Source organism: Schistocerca americana, chromosome 2 (genome assembly GCF_021461395.2).
Source record: "Schistocerca americana isolate TAMUIC-IGC-003095 chromosome 2, iqSchAmer2.1, whole genome shotgun sequence".
Lineage (NCBI taxonomy): Eukaryota > Metazoa > Arthropoda > Insecta > Orthoptera > Acrididae > Schistocerca > Schistocerca americana.
In genome coordinates, this window is record NC_060120.1 from 904,817,835 (window position 1) to 904,833,057 (window position 15,223).

At 47.2% G+C, this 15,223-nt stretch overlaps 1 protein-coding gene across 1 annotated transcript in view; it reads right to left on the reverse strand.

The window, feature by feature from the left end:
- LOC124594535 (protein Wnt-6) overlaps positions 1-15,223 on the reverse strand; it is a 609,760-nt gene that overhangs the window by 129,193 nt on the left and 465,344 nt on the right. The gene's annotated exons all lie outside the window — the stretch shown is intronic.

The window sequence follows — 15,223 nt, forward strand, 5'->3', positions numbered from 1 at the left end:
TGGTGAACATCAGATCAGAAGTTATAGGAGTCTGTACGTGGGATGACAACTGATGCAATAATGGCTCTGAGCACTATGGGACTTAACATCTATGGTCATCAGTCCCCTAGAACTTAGAACTACTTAAACCTAACTAACCTAAGGACATTACACAACACCCAGCCATCACGAGGCAGATAAAATCTCTGACCCCGCCGGGAATCGAACCCGGGAACCCGGGCGTGGGAAGCAAGAACGCTACCGCAAGACCACGAGATGCGGGCACAGATGCAATAGGCACGGATTGTAATGTATGGGAGATTACTAGACAATTCACGTCTTTTAGGTCAACGGTCGAGAAACCATGGCTCGCAACCACAAGCAACTCTTTGGCCCCTGTAGTATGACTCTTCCACAAAATACCACGTGAGGGCGGACGTACAATGCAACTGAAACTTCTGGGCCCTTGTGCGAAAGACTAGAGTTGCAAATGGAACAGCTTTTTTGGATACAGCCGACTAGCAAGTCGAAAATCTTAAACTGGTTTTATTTTTATCAATAACAGTTGACGAGTTTTGTGGAATGGAGATAAGAGGTCAATGAGTAGTCACGTGCTACCCACTCCAAACTTTAATGTACCAGTGCCGTACCAGAGGCCTGCAGGTGAATTGCGACAGTTATCACGAGAAATTTTTTAATATTAACGTTTTGGAGTCAAAGAAGAGGTATTGTCGAGTATTGAGAAAGGTATGTTGAGATAGTTTAGACATACGGACAGAAGGAACGAAAGGAGTTATGCGAATCAACTAACTACACTCCTGGAAATTGAAATAAGAACACCGTGAATTCATTGTCCCAGGAAGGGGAAACTTTATTGACACATTCCTGGGGTCAGATACATCACATGATCACACTGACAGAACCACAGGCACATAGACACAGGCAACAGAGCATGCACAATGTCGGCACTAGTACAGTGTATATCCACCTTTCGCAGCAATGCAGGCTGCTACTCTCCCATGGAGACGATCGTAGAGATGCTGGATGTAGTCCTGTGGAACGGCTTGCCATGCCATTTCCACCTGGCGCCTCAGTTGGACCAGCGTTCGTGCTGGACGTGCAGACCGCGTGAGACGACGCTTCATCCAGTCCCAAACATGCTCAATGGGGGACAGATCCGGAGATCTTGCTGGCCAGGGTAGTTGACTTACACCTTCTAGAGCACGTTGGGTGGCACGGGATACATGCGGACGTGCATTGTCCTGTTGGAACAGCAAGTTCCCTTGCCGGTCTAGGAATGGTAGAACGATGGGTACGATGACGGTTTGGATGTACCGTGCACTATTCAGTGTCCCCTCGACGATCACCAGTGGTGTACGGCCAGTGTAGGAGATCGCTCCCCACACCATGATGCCGGGTGTTGGCCCTGTGTGCCTCGGTCGTATGCAGTCCTGATTGTGGCGCTCACCTGTACGGCGCCAAACACGCATACGACCATCATTGGCACCAAGGCAGAAGCGACTCTCATCGCTGAAGACGACACGTCTCCATTCGTCCCTCCATTCACGCCTGTCGCAACACCACTGGAGGCGGGCTGCACGATGTTGGGGCGTGAGCGGAAGACGGCCTAACGGTGTGCGGGACCGTAGCCCAGCTTCATGGAGACGGTTGCGAATGGTCCTCGCCGATACCCCAGGAGCAACAGTGTCCCTAATTTGCTGGGAAGTGGCGGTGCGGTCCCCTACGGCACTGCGTAGGATCCTACGGTTTGGCGTGCATCCGTGCGTCGCTGCGGTCCGGTCCCAGGTCGACGGGCACGTGCACCTTCCGCCGACCACTGGCGACAACATCGATGTACTGTGGAGCTGTGGAGACCTCACGCCCCACGTGTTGAGCAATTCGGCGGTACGTCCACCCGGCCTCCCGCATGCCCACTATACGCCCTCGCTCAAAGTCCGTCAACTGCACATACGGTTCACGTCCACGCTGTCGCGGCATGCTACCAGTGTTAAAGACTGCGATGGAGCTCCGTATGCCACGGCAAACTGGCTGACACTGACGGCGGCGGTGCACAAATGCTGCGCAGCTAGCGCCATTCGACGGCCAACACCGCGGTTCCTGGTGTGTCCGCTGTGCCGTGCGTGTGATCATTGCTTGTACAGCCCTCTCGCAGTGTCCGGAGCAAGTATGGTGGGTCTGACACACCGGTGTCAATGTGTTCTTTTTTCCATTTCCAGGAGTGTATTTAAGACATAGGTATGGGACGTTGGAAGGTGTGGACGTCAGCGAGCGTACCTCAGTCATAGTGAGGACGTTTTTAGCAAAGGCCAGATTAGGAGTGCTGCAATTAAGCTGATAACAATTTGCGTACCTATGTAGTTAAATTTTAAGAGGTGCCTCCCAAGAAAATTTCAATCGCTATGCTACTGATATTTAACCCTGTTGACTCTCGAGTTTTCTGATCACTGTCCTAGGTGAATAGTGTGGATCTTCATCATCGCAGAGACACTGTGTCCACAGTCCTAGACCGCCGCAAAGGACGACCAAAGGCGACCGATGAGCGGACGTCATGCCCCCTCCGCACATCCGTAGGGGCGATCGATAGTTTACTGTGCGTCATATAGCCAAAAGTTTGAATGTGAGGCGTCAGGAACCCCTTCCACCAAATCTCTACGAGACAGATGGACCGCGTAGACTTCAACAGCCGACGACCAAGAGTTTTGGTCAGTCAGAGTGTTTTACAGAAATAAACGGAACCAACTGTAAATGGCTCATAGACATCGAAACACGTTTATCTACAACTACATCCATACTCTACAAACTCTTGTGAAGTGAATGGCAGAAGCTACTTTCCACTGTAACAGTGATTAGGGCTTCCTCCCGCAGCATTTACGAACACAGCGCTAGAAGAATGATTGTTTAAAATGCTTGTTGCGGGCTATAATCGCTTTAATCTTGCCTTCACGATGTCTACAGGAAAGATACATAGGGAAAGTAGTTTATATAAATAATAATGTAAACGTTCATTTGTTCAAACTCGTTAAGCTCGGAAAGTTTTTTGTGGTGTCACCGCCAGACACCACACTTGCTAGGTGGTAGCCTTTAAATCGGCCGCGGTCCGTTAGTATACGTCGGACCCGCGTGTCGCCACTATCAGTGATTGCAGACCGAGCGCCGCCACACGGCAGGTCTAGTCTAGAGAGACGCCCTAGCACCCGCCCTAGTTGTACAGCCGACTTTGCTAGCGATGGTTCACTGTCTACATACGCTCTCATTTGCAGAGATGACAGTTTAGCATAGCCTTCAGCTACGTCATTTGCTACGACCTAGCAAGGCGCCATATTCAGTTCCTATAAGTAATAACTTCAAGAATGTATTCTGAACAGACAATATTGTGAATCATGTACCGTCAGGAGCGACGTTCATCATTAATGGATTAAAGCTAAGTATCTAGCTAATTACGTCCGCTTTCTGAATTCTAATTCCTTGTCATGTTCCAGACATCACGTCAGTATAGTTCTTCTCTCCTCACGCCAGCCTGCGTGAGCTAAAACGCGTGCATTTCGGCCTCCAGTTGTAACACGGTGTTGGCTCTTCTGCCAACCCAACATTTTTGACCGATTGCAGTGAAATTTTAACAACGTTAAATTCAATTACTGCCGTGTTTTTCGGTACATAACTTCTTAATACGTTAATATTTTTAATACATGTAATATGCAGATATATAAAGGGGAAACATAGTTACCAAAAGTCTCGAAATGAAACTTTCCGATTCAGGTTTTTACACGTTACTGTTGAAATCTAGATGTGTCAACACATTCGTTACAGTAACGTGTAAAAATCTGAAGTTAATCGGAAAGATTCATTTCGAGACTTTTGGTAACAATGTCTCCCCTTTTATATATTTACACACACACATATCCCGCACACATGGCTGAAAATGACTTACAAGTTAGTGACGTCCTCCATCGGTAATGCTGGAATTCAGTACGATGTTGGTCCACCCTTAGCCTTGATGACAGCTTCCACTCTCGCAGGCATATGTTCAATCAGGTGCTGGAAGGCTTCTTGGGGAATGGCAGCCCATAATTCACGGAGTGCTGCACTGAGGAGAGGTATCGATGTCAGATGGTGAGGCCTGGCACGAAGTTGGCGTTCCAAAACATCCTAAGGGTGTTCTATAGGATTCAGGTCAGGACTCCGTGCAGGCCAGTCCATTACAGGGATGTTATTGTCGTGTAACCACTCCGCCACAGGCCGTGCATTATGAACAGGTGCTCGACCGTGTTGAAAGAAGCAGTCGCCATCCCCGAATTGCTCTTCAAAAGTGGGAAGCAAGCAGGTGCTTAAACATCAATGTAGGCCTGTGCTGTGATAGTGTCACGGAAGACAACAAGGGGTGCAAGCCCCCTCCGTGAAAAACACAATCACACCATAACACCACCGCCTCCGAATTTTACTGTTCGCACCACACGGGCTGGCAGATGACGTTCACTGGGCATTCGCCATATCCACACTCTGCCATCGGTTCACCACATTGTGTACTGTGATTAGTTACTCCACATAACATTTTTCCACTGTTCAATCGTCCAGTGTTTACGCTCCTTACACCAAACGAGGCGTCCTTTGGCATTTACCGGCGTAATGTGTGGCTTATGAGCAGCCGCTCGATCATGAAATCCACGTTTTCTCACCAACCGCCTAACTGTCATACTACTTGCAGTGGATCCTGATGCAATTTGGAATTCGTGTGTGATGGTCGGGATACATGTCTGCCTGTTACACATTACGACCCTCTTCAATTGTCGGCGGTCTCTGTCAGTCAACAGACGAGGTTGGCCTGTATGCTTTTTTGCTGTACGTGTTCTTTCACGTTTCCACTTCATTACCTCATCGGAAACACTGAACCTAGAGATGTTTAGAAGTGTGGAAATCTCGCGTACAGGCGTATGACACAAGTGACACCCAGTCACCTGACCACGTTCGAAGTCCGTGAGTTCTCCAGAGGGCCCCACTCTGCTCTCTCACTATGTCTAATGACTGCTGAGGTCGCTGATATGGCGTACCTGGGAGAAGGTGGCATTACAATGCACCTAATATGAAAAACGTATGTTTTTGGGGGTTTCCGGATGCTTACGATCACATAGTGTATATAAAATAGTGACACGTGGCTAGCAAACAGAAAAGTCGTATTTATGGCTTATTGGTTTATGATTAGGATATTACTACAGAATCTGAATTTATAATAACGATTAACAAGGCTCACAGTCAGAGAGAGGGTGGAAGAAGAGGTGGACAGGGGTGTGGCACGAAATTGACATAGGGAAAGGCAAGGAGGAAGTGGACAGAGAGAGGAGGCTGAAGAAAATGGAGAGAGAGGGAGGAGGAGAAGATGGACAGAGAAAGGGGAAAGCAGATGATGGACTGAGAGAGGGTGAGGAAGAGAGGCGAGGAGAAGATGAACAGAGAGAATTGCAGGAGGTGATGGACAGAGAGCGGGGCATGAGGAGGAGATGGACAAAGAAAAGGGGAGAGGGAGATCGAGAGAGACAAGGAAGAGAAGGAGATTAGGACATATATCCAATTCCAGGACACGTTAGAAACGTATGCTTTCTCTTTTCTTTCCTTTCCTGAGCCATAGCAAAGCATGGCTAAGTACAGCTGGTATATTTATAGATTCTTCACTTAAAGATGGTCCTTGAACCTTTGTAAGCACGCTTTCATGGCACAATTTGTGTTTATTCTCAAGTATTTCCGTGCTAAGTTTTTTTCTCGATCTCAGAGACGCTCTCCCTTGGATCATACAAACCGTGCTGCCCTTCCTTGTGTACATGCATAATCCCTATTAGTTCTATTTGGTACGGGTTCCACACATTTGACAAACATTCTAGGATGGATTGCCACCTCTGTAGACCGACTGCAGTTCCCCAGTATTCTGCCACTGCACCGAAGTCTGCCTCCTGCTTCACTCAAGACTGAGCCTGTGTGACCGTTCCATTTCATATCACTACTCCGTACCTGAGTATTTGTACGAGGGTAGTTTGAGAAGTTCGTGGAATCACCACTGGATGTCAGTGCTAGCGCAGCGAGGTTTCCGGGTAATGACAGGTCACTCTTTACGAGCAAACAAGAGACACTGAAGTGCTCTGGTTAGAGAGCTATGGCGAAGACGTCTCTCTGTTGTTGTTCCTGTGCAAATTAGAGAAAATACAAAAAACAAAATCGAGATTCGAGCAGTGATTAGGTAATTCGGAAGAAAGATGTGAAAGTAGAGGAAATTTATGCCAATTTTCAGAACAGAGTGGGGGACTCTGCTCCTTAATATTCAACTGTTGCCAAGTGAGCAAAAGAGTCTAACTTTGGTCGAGACAACTTAGATGATGATCCGTGGAATGATCTGCCAGGATGTGCCACTACCCCAGAAATTACTGCAAAAGTGCATAAAATGGTCATGGAGGTTCGAAGACTGAAAGTACGAGAAACTGCTAGAGCTGTGGCAATGTCCAAATAATGTCTGACCCGTTTTCAGAGCAACCAACAAGGTATTTTGCGCCGGTTTGTGGTCCCAGATGAAAGTTGGTTGCACTATTATACCCACATTACTGTGGTGTAGGGTGGAAACGGTATTCACAAGTTACATGTATGTTCTGAGAGCTCAATTAATCTTTTGTATCTAAGTCATTGATTATAATACTTAGAAACATCCTGATCGCTAAGCTGGACGATATAGGCAGAAAGCTAATATATATATATATATATATATATATATATATATATATATATATATATATATATATATATATATATATGTGTGTGTGTGTGTGTGTGTGTGTGTGTGTGTGCGATTATTGGTATTAAATATACGGGTCAGAATGCGTTTCAAAACCATTATCTGGAGCGTAGCTTGAAAGTTCAGGGCTTTACTTTCACTGCTTATAGGATTAGTTCAATTTTTCTCTCATCTCTCGACGGAACATTCAGCTTCAAATAACACACGGAAAAGTGATCGGCAAAAATCAAAACTAGATCAATCTGATTCAAAAGCTGCCCAATACGTCGTGGGATGCTGCAGATTAATGTGCTCATGTGTGACTCAAGAGTTGCCATACCGATCTTGTCGACACACAGCTAAACCAGTCAATGCGAACCATAACAGGAACTATTAGAACAACTTCGCTCCGCTCCAGTGGCGCCGGCCGGGGTGGCCGAGCGGTTCTCGGCGCTACAGTTTGGAACCGCGCGACCGCTACAGTCGCAGGTTCGAATCCTGCCTCGGGCATGGATGTGTGTGATGTCCTTAGGTTAGGTTAGGTTTAAGTAGTTCTAAGTTCTCGGGGACTGATGACCTCAGAAGTTAAGTCCCATAGTGCTCAGAGCCATTTGAACCATTTTTGCTCCAGTGGCTAGCGTAACTGTATAATAACGCACCTCCCCAAACCAGACGAATGCCAGCCCTCAAAACACAGCTGAAAAAATGTAATGCCAGCCCATCCCTTCCCATTCAAATTGATTCAGATTTCCTTAAGAGGCAGTACCTGATAATATAGTTAACACATCCATCCGCCTGTAGCAGTCGCCAATCAACTCAACGACTTCAACATCAGTGATCATTGGAGTTCATTTTGGCCAGATCAAAATGTCACGAACTCCCACCTCGTGACGCATCCAACTTTGGCGGTTCCAGGTTTTTCTCTTCGCAGAAGATTGTGGTGGAATACCAACAAGGTTCGCACAAACCGAACTATCTGTAACAATAGCCTGAAGCAGCGTGGAGCTTCGAATGCCCCCGATGCGACGGATGTGGAGCTGAAGAGCAGATAGTCACCCACCTGGTCATTGTTTATCCCGATACATCCTTCAGCGGTGCGTTGGATGATATCCAAGACCTCACCAGTTAACCTTAAAAATAGCTGGCGCTCAGCGTCTTGCATTTGTGATAAAAAAAGTACTGTGGACAAAATAGATATCTGTTCCTCCTGTTTAAGTTTTCAATGATTATCGTAATATTCAATTTATGTATTGTAATGTGTGTTAGTTCACTCGAGTAAATATACATACAAATTATAAAAATGTATGTATGCATATATGTATGTATGTTCCGAATATCTCCCTAAACCACAGGATCGATTTCAGTCACACTTGTTACACATATCATTTACTGTCTGGAAAGAATCACTGTGGGGGTAAGAACCACCCAGCTATCAAAAGGGTGCGGCTGAAAAGCCCGCGACATGAGGCTACTTTTACTTTAGTAACCCAGTATCTGAGACTCCGAGCACTTAGAGACTTGCAACAAACTCTACACTTAATTTCAAACCTTTACCAAACTTTTTCTCACTGAATGATGGAAGGAAAAAAGTTTGTGGCTTACTACATTTTCGCTGTTCATGCAGTAATACTTACGCATGAAACATGACATTTTAGTTTATTATTTTTTCACGACAAACTGTATTCGTGACACATTTTACAGGCAATATTCAAATATACCACTACCAGAAAAACTACAGCCTTGTACGACACTTAGTTCAGGAGATATGACGTCGTAAGTACTGAGGTGCATGAAAAACTACCACATGATGCAAGACGTTTAAACTTATTACTTCGTTACTGCTAACTCTGTTCTCAACATTGCAGGCCGGAGTGGCAGTGCGGTTCTAGGCGCTACAGTCTGGAGCCGAGCGACCGCTACGCTCGCAGGTTCGAATTCTGCCTCGGGCATGGATGTTGTGATGTCCTTAGGTTAGTTAGGTTTAATTAGTTCTAAGTTCTGGGCGACTGACCTGAGAAATTAAGTCGCATAGTGCTCAGAGCCATTTGAACCATTTATTCTCAACATTTTTCGCATACGTTTCCGCATCGGCTGCTGAATAAACCTACGAAAATGTATAATTGTATGACTGATAGTTCAAGAGATACGAAGTCAAGTACTGAGATCCGAGAAAGAACTGCGCATCATGCTTCATGTTTCACGTTATCACTTCTTTCCTATTAATTCTATTCGCAACACGTTTTGCAGACAGTATCCAAATATGCTGCCGAACGTATCTAGCGAAATACATCATCGCACAACACATTGTTCAGGAAATAGGACGTCATGCACACCGAGAGGCGTGAGAGACCGGCACAACTCTATTCGCAACATATTTCGCGATTAGTAGGCACATCTACCGCTGGGTGTACATGCAAAATTATATCATTGTTCAGCACATAGTTAAGGAGAAGCGATATAATAGACATTAAGCTGCATCAAGATGAATTTGCAATTCCCTGGACATGCAGATGAAATACGTGTTCAAATACGTGGGAAATATGTTAAATATGCATCAAATATATCTGATAATGCGACGCAGGCAAAGCCATGGGTAAAATGTTCATCTTAATCCCTGGAACGACCAGATTTGGTACCGATATGAGTTATCGTCTGGAAAGAAATACTGTAGAGGTCAATTTGACACCGTGGAGAGACAAGTGAGTGTGAGACGGACAGTAAAGAGGGAGGAGGACATAGACATAGACAGGATGAAGAGGAGGAGATAGACAGAAGTAGAGGAGGGAGGAATGGAGAGTGAGAAAGATGTGATAGGAGGAGTTGGACAGCGAAAGGAAAGCGGAGGAGATAGAGAAAGGGCAAGAAAAAGGTAGTGAGATGGGGGAGGAGGAGATGAATAGAGGAGGAGGAGGAAATGAACATAGAAAGAGAAGAGGAAGACATAGACATAGAAAAGAAAGGGGAAGAGATGAATAGTGAGAGGGAGAGGAGGATATGGAGAGAGAGGAGGAGGAGATGAACGGGTAAAGAAAGAAGAGGAGGAGATTAGTGGGGGGAGGAGATGGAATTAGAGGGGAGAGGAGGAGATGGACAGACAGGGAAGGAGCAGATGGACGGATGGGAGAGGAGCAGATTGACAGAGAGAGCAGTGAGGAGCAGGTTTATAGAGAGAGGGGGGGGGGGGGGGAGAATGGACAGACAGGGCATGAGCAGATGGACGGATGGGGGAGCAGCAAATTGACAGAGAGATGGAGGGAGTAGCAGATTTACAGAGAGAACAGAGGAGGAAGGAGGAGAAAATGGACAAAGAAAGAGGAGAAGGTGATGGGCAGAGAGTGGGGGTGGAGAAGGTGCACAAAGAGAGGGGGTAATCGACATGGACAGAGAGAGGGGGAATGAGGGGATGGACTAATAGTAGACTGGAATAAATACATACTCAGGCAAAGCCGAGTACTCAGCTAATAGATTAAAGAAATGTTTTTTTAACACATACGGACCTCACATAGTCATAAACTTTGCTTAATCGCTGACTAGATCGTACTTTTGGTAATAAGTAATTTTCTGCGTAAATAATAATAAAAAATTACGGTTTGCAGAGATGGAGTTAAAAAAATTTTGAGGTTCTTCTGGCTCTACAGACAACGGTATTTGGGTCTCGGCTGGGACGCATCGGTATCGGAAGAGATCACAATAAAAATGTTTACGAATGGCTGGGCGCTCTCGGAGAGAGAGATGTGAACAGGCATCATAAATAACGATGACTACCGAGCGACGCAGCCGACGGGCGAGATAGGGGCGAGGTGTGTGGCCCGGTAATTGACGGAGGGCCCCCGGAAGCGGCTATGCCGCGGCGCGCTGCCGAGATGGCGCTAGGTCGGCCCAGGCCGCGTATTGAGATATCCGCGCGCGCATTACTCACGCGCTATCGTCGCCATCGTCCGCTGATTTATGCCCCCTCTGCCCCCTCCTCTGGCCCCCCCTTGCCACCCAGCAGCAACAGCGCTACACGGGGGCGCCGGCCCCCTACTCTGGCTCCGCCGCCATCTGCGACTGCAACTTATGTGGCGGGTCTTCCGTGGGCCGACCTCTGCTGTCCCTCTGCCGTCGCGATTTAGCGCCGCTCGCCTAATTGGCCGCCGAATTCGGTCCGCCCGCCAACAACGAATGGCTCGACAGAAGCCGTGCATTAAAGGCAACAAATACAAATGATCGATAGAGAGACCCGCTGCTGCTGATCTCTCAATTGCACAGCTAACCTTGGACATATTGAGAGTACGAGGGGCGTTCAATAAGTAAGGCAACGCTCTTTTTCCTCAGTCGATAACCGTTGAAAAATGCGGAAATTGCTCTGGAACATCGTAGAATATTCCTGTTTCAACCTCTATAGCTTCAAGAAGTTGCGATAGATGGCAGTGCTACCTTCAAAGTGGCGTCTATAACAAAGGTACAAAGGAAGCAGGGCAGTCGAGTTTCTTTTGGAGAAAAACTAGAGCATCCGTAGATGCTCTTGCAGAATGTCTGATCGGACCTGGAAGTGAACAAAAGCACGGTGAGTCGTTAGGCGAGGAGTCTTATCATCGCAACAAGATCACTGAAACCTGTCCGATCACTCGCGTGCCGGTTGGCCGTACACAGCTGAGACGCTTGCAATGTTGCGTGCGGACACTCTCATTGGAGGTGCTCGATGGATCACAATCAAACACGTCGCTGCTCAACTGGACACCTCTGTTGGTAGTGCTGACACACTCGTCCACCAGTTGCGGTATGCAAAACTGTGTGCCCGCTGGTTTCCTCCCTGCCTAACTGAAGACCATAATGAGAATCGGAGGACCATCTGTGAGGAATTGCATACTCGTTAAGAGGCTGATCGTGACGATTTTTTGTCGAATATCGTCACAGCAGATGAAACATTGGTTCATCACATCGAACCTGAAACAAAATGGAAATCCATACAGTGGCGCCAAACTACACTACTGGCCATTAAAATTGCTACATCAAGAAGAAATGCAGATGATAAACGGGTATTCATTGGACAAATATATTATACTAGAACTGACATGTCTATACATTTTCACGCAGTTTGAGTGCATAGATCCTGAGAAATCAGTTCCCAGAACAACCACCTCTGGCCGTAATAACGGCCTTGACACGCCTGGACATTGAGTCAAACAGAGCTTGGATGGTGTGTACAGTTACAGCTGCCCATGCAGCTTCAACACGATACGATAGTTCATCAAGAGTAGTGACTGGCGTATTGTGACGAGCCAGTTGCTCGGTCACCATTGACCAGACATTTTCAATTGTTGAGAGATCTCGAGAATGTGCTGGCCAGGGCAGCAGTCGAATGTTTTCTGTATCCAGAAAGCCCCGTACAGGACCTGCAACATGCGGTCGTGCATTATCCTGCTGAAATGTAGGGTTTGGCAGCAATCGAATGAAGGGTAGAGCCACGGCTCGTAACACATCTAAAATGTAACGTCCACTGTTCAAAGTGCCGTCAATGCGAACAAGAGTTGACCGAAACGTGCAACCAATGGCACCCCAAACCATCACGCCGGGTGATACGCCAGTATGGCGATGACGATTGGACGAATACACGCTTCCAATGTGTGTTCATTGCGATGCCGCCAGACACGGACGCGACCATCATGATGCTGTAAACACAACATTGATTCATCCGAAAAAATGACGTTTTGCCATTCGTGCACCCAGGCTCGTCGTTGAGTACACCATGCAGGCGCTTCTCTCTGTGACGCAGCGTCAAGGATAACCGCAGCCATGGTCTCCGAGCTGATTGTCCATGCTGCTGCAAACGTTTTCGAACTGTTTTTGCAGATTGTTGTTGTCTTGCAAACATCCCCATCTGTTGACCCAGGGATCGAGACGTGGTTGCACGATCCGCTACAGCCATGCGGATAAGATGCCTGTCATCTCGACTGCTAGTGATACGAGGCCGTTGGGATCCAGCACGGCGTTCCGTAGTACCATCCTGAACTACCGATTCCATATTCTGCTAACAGTCATTGGATCTCGACCAACGCGAGCAGCAGTGTCGCGATACGATAATCCGCAATCATGAGAGGCTACAATCCGACGTTTATCGAAGTCGGAAACGTGATGGTACGCATCTGTCCTCCTTATATGAGGCATCACAACAACGTTTCACCAGGCAACGCCGGTCAACTGCTGTTTGTGTATGAGAAATCGGCTGGAAACTTTTCTCATGTCAGCACGTTGTAGGTGTCGCCACCGGCGCCAACCTTGTGTGAATGCTCTGAAAAGCTAATCAATTGCATATCACAGCATCTTCTTCGTGTCGGTTAAATTTCGCGTCTGTAGCACATCATCTTCGTGGTGTAACAATTTTAATGGCCAGTAGCGTACCTCTACTCCGAAGAAAAAGTACAAATACGATATTGCAGCGCCTGTGTTGTTAAGAAGAACGATGTAGTGTTCCATTGCACGGTACTTCTTAACAACACAGGCACTATTACACAGAATTTATCCGCCGACATCAGTCAGCAACTTTCAGTTAAAATGTCCTCTCCTGTACAGAAATTACATAATGTGTGTACAAATACATGTTGTGACCCAGGAACGACAGAAAATGGAAGTTTCGGTCTGGTCTGAGTCGTGCACGCATAGCCAAACCGGGAAATCCGGCTTTGAGTTCCAGTCCCACAAATTTCCACAGTCGTAATTCCCTCAAACAGCTGTTTGTTGTTCGTATTCGCAACTACGAATACCTCAGCCGGTAAAGGAATGGCAGCAGTCTTCTGGGATTCTGAAGAGCTTATTATATTTTATGTCCTCCCTCATGGTGCAACTATCAATCGGAAGTGTACTGAGGTACTAGATGGAAACTGAAGAAGCCACTTCAGCAAGTTCGTTGCCACAAAAATGCAAAAGTACACTACTGGTCATTAACATTGCTACACCACAAAGATGACATGCTACAGACGCGAAATTTAACCGACAGGAAGAAGATGCTGTGATATGCAAACGATTAGCTTTTCAGAGCATTCACACAAGGTTGGCGCGGGTGGCGGTACCTACAACGTGCAGACATGAGGAAAGCTTACAACCGATTTCTCATACACAAACAGCAGTCGACCGGCGCTGCCTGGTGAAACGTAGTTGTGGTGCCTCGTGTAAGGAGGAGAAATGCGTACCATCACGTTTCCGACTTTTATAAACGTTGGATTGTAGCCTATCATGATTGCGGTTTATCGTATCGCGACACTGCAGCTCGCGTTGGTCGAGATCCAATGTCTGTTAGCAGAATATGGAATCGGTAGTTCAGAATGGTACTACGGAACGCCGTGCTGGATCCAACGGCCTCGTATCACTAGCAGTCGAGATGACAGGCATCTTATCCGCATCGCTGTAACGGATCGTGCAGCCACGTCTTCATCCCTGAGTCAACAGATGGGGACGTTTGCAAGACAACAACCATCTGCACGAACAGTTCGACGACGTTTGCAGCAGCGTGGACTATCAGCTCGGAGACCATGGCTACGGTTACCCTCGACGCTGTATCACAGACACGAGCGCCTGCCATGGTGTACTCAACGACGAACCGGGGTGCACGAATGGCAAAACGTCATTTTTTCGAATGAATCCAGGTTCTGTTTACAGCGTCATGATGGTCGCATCCGTGTTTGGCGACATCGCGGTGAACGCACATAGGAAGCGTGTATTCGTCATCGCCATACTGGCGTATCACCGGGCGTGATGGTTTGGGGTACCGTTGGTTACACATCTCGGTCACCTTTTGTTCGCATTGACGGCACTTTGAACAGTGGACGTTACATTTCACGTTTGTTACGACCCGTGGCTCTACCCTTCATTCGATCCCTGCGAAACCCTACATTTCAGCAGGATAATGCACGACCGCATGTTGCAGGTCCTGTACGGGGCTTTCTGGATACAGAAAATATTCGACTGCTGCCCTGGCCAGCACATTCTCCAGATCTCTCACCAATTGAAAACATCTGGTCAATGGTGGCCGAGCAACTGGCTCGTCACAACACTCCAGTCACTACTCTTGATGAAGTGTGGTATCGTGTTGAAGCTGCATGGGCAAATGTACCTGTACACGCCATCCAAGCTCTGTTTGACTCTATGCCCAGGCGTATCAAGACCGTTATTACGGCCAGAGGTGGTTGTTCTGGGTAGTGATTTCTCTGGATCGATGCACCCAAATTGCGTGAAAATGTAATCACATGTCAGTTGTGCAATGAATACCATCTAATCATCTGCATTTCTTCTTGGTGTAGCAATTTTAATGGCCAGTAGTTTACTTCTCCTTCTCCAGATAGCAGCACCCGAGTCTGCGCACCTGAGAGTAGTTCACAAAACTTCATTGGACTGCTCTTCCTCATCCACCCTACCGCCCAAATCGCGCACCTTCCGACTTCCACCTGGTGGGCCCAATGAAGGATGCACCCAGTGGGAAGCAGTACGTGGCGGATT